At 50.0% G+C, this 9231-nt stretch overlaps 1 long non-coding RNA gene across 1 annotated transcript; it reads right to left on the reverse strand.

Annotated features, from left to right (window-relative positions):
• Positions 1-4986: 4986 nt before the first annotated feature.
• LOC144379297 (uncharacterized) lies at positions 4987-7725 on the reverse strand. The gene is made up of 2 exons (XR_013442076.1): positions 5569-7725; positions 4987-5230 (listed from the first exon to the last, which is right to left on the reverse strand). It is a non-coding gene; the product is annotated as an uncharacterized LOC144379297 (long non-coding RNA).
• Between the last annotated feature and the right edge of the window lie 1506 nt (positions 7726-9231).

A 9231-nucleotide genomic window follows, 5' to 3' on the forward strand; every position in this document is an offset into this window, starting at 1 on the left:
GCCCAGTGCTGGGCTGCTGAGGCATCTACCAAAGAAGGAACCTCACACTTCCTCCTGGGGCCTTCTCTCCCTCCAACCTCCTGATTTTCTAATAGGAGAAAAGATGTTGTATGGCACAGCTAGATTTCATTGCAATATTAATTCTGGAACCTCGTCTTCAGCAGATAATTCAATTACTTTTTAATTACAGACAGAATATCTCTGCATTCCCGCCGAGTGATCAGGGGCAGGTGTGCAGGGGAGAGAAGTGAAGACTGCTCAGCAGGAATGGCCGGGCCTGGCGGTTCCCTTCCGTCCCGATCCGGGCTGCCCTGCGGCGGCCAGCGAGAGCACCCCCTCCTTTCTCCCTTCTGTGTCTGGGCGACCCTCCCGCCGGTCACCAGTCAAACCCCTGCAGATGCTCCTGCGGGTTCTGTGCCACGTGGGCTGCCGTTCAGACACATATTTGTCCTGGACAGCCCGCCTCCTCCCCAGGCCCTAAAACTGCTCCAAAGGGGGGCCCACCGAGTTTCTACTAAAACAAGGAAAAGGAATCACTCCGAGGTCAGCGCTGGGATTTGGGCTGCAGGGAGGTGTCTGCAGCGAGACAGCGGGCTGTCCTGACTCAGGGGACTGCCCCACCGTGCAGAGTCCCTGCAGAGAGAGAAGACCACAGACTCTTCCTTCTGGAAATTCAAGCGTACAGCGGCACTGCTGGAGGATGGTGGGGGTCCCCCCTTCCCCACCCGCTTGCTGTTTGCACCCACATCCTGAGCCACCTCTGGCTGCAGTGTCCGGGGGTCCAGACCAGGAGGGTCAGAGCTGGAGGGAGCCTCCCAGAGGGGCCACCGCCTGGCCACTGAGCAGGTGTGGCCTGGGGACCGTCCCCAGCACTCTGGCCTCCAAGCGACTGGGGCAGGATGGCCTGCTGGGCAGACCTCGGAGCCACACGGAGCGGCTTCAGTTGTTGGCCCCTCCGCGGGCAGCTGAGCAGGCCCGAGCACCGGCCGGCCCCGGGCTGGGAGGGCCGCCTCTGAGCTGGACCGAGCCCGGAGCCGCCTCGGAGGGAAACGCGCACAGATGGTGACACAGCCCCGAACAGCCCGGCCCTCCAGAGCCCGCCCTCCACGGGAGCAGCCCTGAAAGCGCCTTCTGCTGGTTTTCTCCGCCTTGACCCTCGGCCCCCGCCAGCCTCTCTACCCTTGTCGTGGCGCACAAGGCTCTCAAGACCGTGCTTTTCCAGGAGCAGATGGCCGCCCCCGCCCCCACGTCATGGCCCGCCTGCCTTTCACGTGAAAATGGGGCAGACAGCCAGACAGATGTCCACCGAGCTGGCCTGTCCGGGCAGAGTGGACTCAAGGCCACGTCCACCCCCGCTGCCTGGAGGAGCCCCCGGACAAACAGCCTCCGGTCAGCGCCTCTCCCTGTGCCTCGGCCCCTCCGAGCCCTGCCATCCTCTGCCCATCCAAGTCACATCCGTTTTCCCCCTCCCCCAGGCCTTCTGAGGCCACAAGGATGGGAACACCGAGCCGGCTGGACCGGCGGCCTGGTGAGTGCGAGCAGGGCCTTCCATTTTAAAGTGACACCCAGCCCCCCAACCCCTGACCCCCGTGGGGAAGAGCAGAGCCAGGCGTTGCCTCCGGACCAAGAAGAAACAGCCCCTGAGGGAGGACGGCCCCCTCCCTGCACATGGCACAGGCCTCGTGTGAGCCCTCCTGAGAGCCTGGGGCAGCAGAGAAGGGGCAGTCACCCCCTGTTCGTTAGTTCATTCAACACATGCTGGGGGGGCGGGGGCTCCCACTCAGCAGGTGGGGATGACTTCACTTCACGGTAGTTGGAGGATTAATTCAAAGGTGCTGGGAGGGCCTGGCCTGGTCGAAGAGCTTGGTCACTAGGGTGTCCTCTCAGACCTGGGCTCTCCTGGAAACCAGTGGTGATTGGATCTCCCTGCCCACCTCCTGTCTTGTTGCTCTCTTTTGTCTCCTGATCACTCTCTGAAATTATTTATTTGTTTATTTGCTTATTCTCTATTTTACCACCAGAATGTGAGCCGCATGAGAGAGGGGACCTCGCCTGTTGGGTCCAGCACTGGATTCCCGGGTCTAGAAAAGCAAGTCCTGGCCCACAGTCAGGCTACCAAATTATTGGTTGAAGGAATGAATAGATCAGGTAGATGAAGGAACGGATGGATGAATGGGCTTCATATGACCTTGGCCTTACTCCTGGTCTGGACTCATGGCCCACATCCTCCCCCTCCCTCAGAATGTCTAGCAACACGTGCTCTTCCTGCTCCTGGAACACTTGCCCACATACATCTCAGGTCTCACCCCTCACCTCCCGCAGATAACCGTAGAAATCTCAGACCCTCTCTGACTAGCTTGTCTAAAACTGCAAACCACCCCCACCCCCAGGCATTCCCTACTCTGCTCTACCCCCTCTTTGGCTTTCTTTTCTCCATAGCACTTAGCATTGTCTCATATAGTAATAATTTCTCTATTTCATTTATTATCTCTCACTAGAACATCAGCTTCAAGAGGGCAGAGATTTTTGTCTGTTTTATGGGCTGGTCTAGGCCATGCTCTTAGAACAGTGAGCACCTGGCACGTAGTGCATGGTCAGAAATACTTGCTGAATGAATGAGTGAACTGGAGATCAAGGGAGCTGGGGCATGTGGGCTGGGGTCAGCAGAGAGGATTTCCTGGAAGAGGGGGCTTGAGCTGGGACTTACGGGATTAGGCATAAGGTTGGGGGGAGAAAATTCCAGGTAGCATAAAGGATTTCCCAGGGGCTGGAGCTGGAATCACAGGTACAGTCTTGCTTTTTGCTCCCCCTGCAAATGCTTAGATCTTAGGCTGTCTGACAACGGTTCTTTGAAAATTTATTCAATGTTTTATTCATCCTTAAATTCTTTAAAGCTGCAAATCAAACAGTCACTGGGTGCTTTGCTAACCACAGGTTCCAGGCTCCTGTGTTGCAAATAACTCTGCTCTTTTGCATACCAAGCAGACCTTTTTCTGTCCCGGGAAAATGAATTTCTCCTGGTGATCATTGCTCTAATTGCATCCACAGGCAGAGCAAACATCTTCTCTCCCCGATTTGCATTATGCAAAACCTTAATCTCCACAAGTTTCTAAAAGGGCTGTGAATGATTCACGGCCTTCTGACACCAGGAAATGCACTGCTTGATCTACCAGTCCATATAACTTAGATTTATGGGGGGGGGGAGGGGGGATAAAGGAGCCTTGATACTATAAACTATTGGGGAATAATCACTCCTGAGCGTGGATGCCCCATAAATCTGTTTCTTAGAAAAAAACGAAATAGGACAACTGGCCACACACGTAATGCTGGATTTGTGTCTTTCATTCCATTATCAAAATAAAGAGGAGAGTGGACTTCTGTCTCGAGCAAACTCCTAGGCCACGTAAGATGGGACTGGTCCTCTGTGAACTGGGGGCAAAGTGGCCTAAGAGAGGCCCCTGGAAGGCGGGACAGGAAAGCGAGATTCTCGGCATTGTAGCAAGGACACGGGATGAGAGATCTTTGAAGTCCAGCTGTGCACGCTCATTGCTTTGTGACATCAGGCAGGTTACTTAACCCCTCTGGGCTTTAGTCCTCTCACCTGTCACTGAGGATAACAAAACCCACCAACCCGGGTGGCTGAGGATTAAGGGCGGTTCTGGATGGAATCTTTGTTGGGCCACCTTCTGCGGGCCAGCCCTGGACTCTGCTCTGGGGGAACAGTGGAGGCCGGGAAGACAAGGCCCCAGACCTCAGGTGTTTCGAGAGGACAGACGAGGGAAGGAACCTGTTGCCTGGGTAAGCTCAGACAATGATGAGGTCCGTGAAGTGAGCAAAACAGGGTCTGTGACAGTGAATAGGGAGAGGGAGAGTCACATTAGCCGGATAACACCGTAGACCCGACTGTGACAGTGAGTGTGGGTGAAAACAGCCCTCTTGGGTGCTGGCATAGGTGGTTAAACCAGACGTATGTGTCCATGAAGACCGGGCCACCAGCGGCGGGCGGCCAGCCACGGGCGTGCTGCATTCTCTTGCTGGGTATCAGGACCGAATACAACCACACATCTTCATTAACAGGTGTATTATTATTACTATATTTTTCATTACCATTTATAGATGAGGAAATTGAGCCTGAACCACAGAACCTACAATCGATTATTTGATGTGTACCCTGTCTTCCATCTAAATTCATTTGCCCGGAGACGAATAGGGAAGGAATGCTTTGCTCCTTGTACCATTTCTCGAACTATTGTCTCTCATCTGAAAACCTCCCCTTCTGGGCGCTACTTTGGGACACTGGGGCTGCTTCTGCAAACCACGCGTTAGCTTTGCTCGCGCTCCCTGTTGGGCTTTGCCAAGAGGGGGCGCTAGAGGGAGCCAGAAGACTAGAGGAGTCTTTGCTTCTTCTTCCGGTCTGTTTACTGTCCTATCAGTGTCACCTGAGTGCCTTTAGGCATACGAGCAGCAAGCAGCCACTGCTAGACGATTTTCAGCCCCACGGCTTCAGTTCTGCAAGGCCCCTCTTCCAAGTGTCTATTTTCATCGTTATAACCTAAATCCCCAGTCCCAAGGTGGTGGCTGATTCTTGCAGTTGCCACCTCTGCGACACCTTAGAGCGGGAATGGGCACATATTTTCTTCAAGGGCCACATAGAAAATACTTTAGGCTTGCAAGCTACATGCTCTCTGTTGCAACCACTCAGCTCAGCCCTTGCAGTGTGAAAGCAGCCTTAGACAATATGTGGGCAAATGGGCATGGCTGTGTGCCAATAAAACTTTATTTACAAAGGCAGATAGCCTACCTATGAACAGCAGTTTGCTATCCCTGCCTTAGTGTTCTCTCTTTGCATTTCAATCCCTCAATACCTAGTTAACAATTGTATATATATACTATTTTCATTGTTAAAATAACTGGCATGATTTCTGTCTCCTGCCTGGACTCTTACTCATACAGAAATTAGAACCAAGATTAGGATTCACATTTGACTTACTAAGTAAAGCATTTAATGTACTTGCTACATTTTGTTCATTGGGTCCAAACAGCCAAACGTCAACACCATAGTGAACCACTGTGATGCTTGGTACAATGAAAAGATGAACAAGACCCTCGGAAGACTGTATTGTGGCAAAAAGCGGGAGTGTTGGCATAGACTTGGGGCAAGACTGTGAACGTGTACTGTTGGCTCTGAGCAGTAAAAGCAAGCTTCTTCTTATAGTCCTTGTGGATGGCTCTAGAAAAAATAAAGCATCTGTCAGGTCAATAGCTGCGTATGTGGGCTATTGATGGGCTGTTGATGGGCTGTTGATGGGCTCAAGCAAAGATCCTATGTCTGGAACAGCAGCTATAATCGAAGTTACCACCTGATTAGGTTTCTAGTAATCCACGATCATTCTCCAAGAACCATCTGCCCCCATAGAAGGCCAAACAGGCAAGTTAAATGGAGACGTGATTGGATTCCCCACCCCCACATCTTTCAAGTCTTTCAGGGTGGCACTAATCTCTGCAATTCACCAAAAATGCTATCCTGGTTAGGACAGAAATTGCTAGAGGGTTTCACTTGGGTCTTACCTCTATTACGGATTTTACTCCATGAGTCCTTCCAGTTGCTGAGGAGCTCAGGATCTGCATACCCACTGGGTCCACTGTGATTTGAACTTGAGTCAAAATTCCATGTATTACCTGATCTCTGTTTTTAAAACATTAGACAAGAGGCCATGGAGAGTCATGTGGTGGTTTCTGGCCACCAGATCTTTTTCCATTATATAGATCCAATAACATTTTGGTACACTGCCCATCTATTTCATTTCCAAGGACACCATGATGCATAAGCTATGCAAAAGATTTCCTGAGACATTCGGATCACCACTTCTTTTCCTCTGGAAGATATGGTAAGTATGGTAAGTATGCCCATCCTTGTCTTGCCATCACTTGTCCTCATCCCCACTGATAGCTGCCATCTCGTATCTCCCTCTGGCACCTCCACCATTGCACCCGGCCTACTGAGAGCAGCCACACAGAGTTCCAAGGATGCAGGTGCTCCCTCAGCAATGTATGCCTCAGTGGCTTCGTGAACAGAGTGTCTGCCAGACCTTTAGAGGGCACGGAGGGGGGTTAGGAGGAGTGCTTGTCCATATCATTCATGACAAAGTCACTCCCACGTCCCTATATCCCTAAGCCTTTGGATTTCATCCCTTACATTATACAAGGAACAATCTGTTATCCTAACCTGATTAAATGAGGGCCACCACTGAGGCCAAGGATGGTCAGCAACCAAGTAAACAGAGCCACTTCCAGCTTCGTGAGCTTACCATTGAATTCAGAATCCCTGTAAGTGCACCCAGATCTATACATTTACTTTGATCCAATGTTATATGCTGTCCTCCTTAGTTGAACACTTGCAAAATCTATTCCTACGCATACTCCCCGGCTCTCTGCCAACGTAAATCAGCAACATCCCAAAATCGCTTTAGGGTGCATGCTATTTCCTCCTGGTCAGACTTTATGCTTGTCCCTCTGGAACATGCTGAAACCTGACCCTAGTTTAGTAGCATCAAGAGTGATTAGGGTGGGGCTTGAGGGAAATAGGCAGGTCCTTGCAAGGAAATCCTCTAATAACCTTCTAGGGAGACCTGGGAAGGAGCCTGTTTCTACTTGGTTCTACTTCATTCCTGTTCCTTTTTTCTATGTTTGTGTGATTTCCACTCCCCAGTATGAGGGCAGGCACTTAGTAGGCACACAATAAATATTTTTGGATGGATTACTAAAAACATTTCAAGGGTCAAGGGCCAAGCATTTGAAATTCTATTTCATTTTTTTAATTTGTAATACATTGACTGTCAAAATTGAGCCTTTTCTTCTAGGTAAGCCTCACTTGAACAGAACCCCCACCTGTCCAGCTCCTCCTTAGCCCTATCTCTGGCTAGTGCATGCCTCTCCTAAAGGGCAGGCTCCAGTCTGATGCCTCCCAAGCCTTCATATCTGGGAGCATGAGTCTTGGTACCCAATAGATGCTCAGTAAATTTTAGCTGGATGGCTGAATGAATGAATGTAGGGTATTGCCTTCCAGAGGCCTCTTCCAGAACCATCCGTCTCAGTTGGGCATTGGTCACACCTTACCTGCCCTCTGTATTCTTCAGATTGTGCTCGAGGAGATAAACCAATCTTTCATTACCACCAGCAAATTCTCTCCCAGAGGTGAATTGATGCAGTTAAATGACTAACACCTGGCAGGCCATGAGTGGGTAGGTTTCCACTGTCGGGTCTCAGGGCTAAATGCAAACCGAGCCCTGCCTCAGGAGCCCTCATGGCGCCTTCATGCCTCTCTGCAGAGCTCTGTGGATCTCTTCCCTGGACGTCCACTGGGACTCAGTGGCAATGAAGGAGTAATTTCTTGGGCAACCAGACATCATGGCTGCCAAGCCAACAGCCGCTTCTGGTCTTCACTCTCAACTCAACTCTGATGTGGTTCAGGTCCCAGGAAGCCACAAGTTTCAGAACCCAGGCTCTCCTCCCACCCCAGGATGTGAATCGTGATGGATTCAGGCCAGTGGTTCTCAAAGCTGGCAGGCCCAGTGACCTCTCCAAAGAAGAAATGTACTCAGTAACCTCTCTACTGCCCTGAAATGAAAGTCATCAATGATTAACCTATAATATCACATGTACTTAAAAACCCATTATAATGCTCTTAAGTGGATTATAAAAAAGAAATAAAAGGAAAATCATTTGTAATAAAATAAATCACATTTCAGTATGTAAATGAGCAAGCGGACACATGAGGAGACGTGATGAATAGTCAGATCCTCGCCGACATTGGGAGAATAAGTTTGGGTGTAAGAGAAGTAAGATCAGGAGTCACCCCACAACAGAAGGGCAGACAAATGAAAGAGCTACTTGAATATCCGTAGTATATTCAGTATACGTTAAAATCTTGCAAAAATATTTTGTTTTGCTATAAACTTGACATAGGTTCTATGATTAAACGGTGCTCTTCACACCGTTAAATTAAATTAAAATGGCTCTTCATACACGTGGGCGACGTTTATCTTTAGACTGTCTTGCACATTGTAGGACATCCCGTATTTCTGGCCCCACTCTGTGAAGGCCAGCAGTGTCATCAATCATTAAGACAAACCAAAACACCCCCTATTTCCAACATGTCCCCAGGGAGCAGACCTCTCTGGTGGAAACCTCATGGTGGCCAGTCACGTTCGGTACATTTCCTCTGCCAACAACTGTCTAGGAATAAGCCTGGGATACAATTTCGGCCAAAGTAGCATGAGAGAAAATACGCAAGAGGTTTCTGGAAAAGGTTTCCCAGGTCTTATAAAGAGTCAATAGGAAGAAACATATTGTTCTCTCTTTCAGCCTCTGAGCATTGTTGCATGAGGACGTGATACCTGGAGCTGCAGAACCTTCCCGCAACCATCAGAGCGAAAGCCAGTGAGGGGACAACAGCACAGCAGGAAGCTAGAAGGAACCGGATCCTTAAGAAGCCACGGCTTCTGAGCCAGCCAGACCCAGAGCTGCCTGGAATACCCTGGGGGTTCCTTGGTTTATGAAGTAATAAACTGTCCTTATTATTGAGCTACATGTTTGGGAGTTTTCTGGTTTTTGAACCCAAAAATATCCCAGCTGTGACAGGTAGGAAAACTTTTGCTCATTACCACAATCCCTTCTGTTTAGTAAACAAACAGTAATTTCCAAAATACCAGAACGACATTCATGGCATCTGCACTGGACACCCCTGTGAGGGGTGGTTTAGGATCCCAATTTACAGATAGCAACACTGAGGCCAAGGAGGAGGGGGAGTGGCTTGCCCAGGGTCAGACGCACAGGGGTAGCTGAGCTGGGTTGAGGCCCTGGTCCTGGGCTGACGCCCACTGCAGAGCTGCATCCTTCAGGCCTTCTCAGGTCTGGAATCCATGGCTCTTCCAGGCCTCTGTGCCCTAAATATCCACATCCCCTCATCGCTATCATTTTACATTCTCATTATCGGGGTAACTTCCTTGTATTAAAAACCTGAGTCTCTAGATATTCCTTATTAAATATGTATATCTCATCTTGAGAGAACTAATACATATTCATTAACACAAATAAGTTCTTCATTAGTCCTCGGATTGGCAGGCTCTGAAGGATATGGGACATGGAACAGGTGAGGCTTGAGGGGAGTCTGCTCATGGACCAGGGTGAGCTTCCGTTCCGTCGTCCCTGCACTCGGGCACACAGTGAGCC

Source organism: Halichoerus grypus, chromosome 10 (genome assembly GCF_964656455.1).
Source record: "Halichoerus grypus chromosome 10, mHalGry1.hap1.1, whole genome shotgun sequence".
Lineage (NCBI taxonomy): Eukaryota > Metazoa > Chordata > Mammalia > Carnivora > Phocidae > Halichoerus > Halichoerus grypus.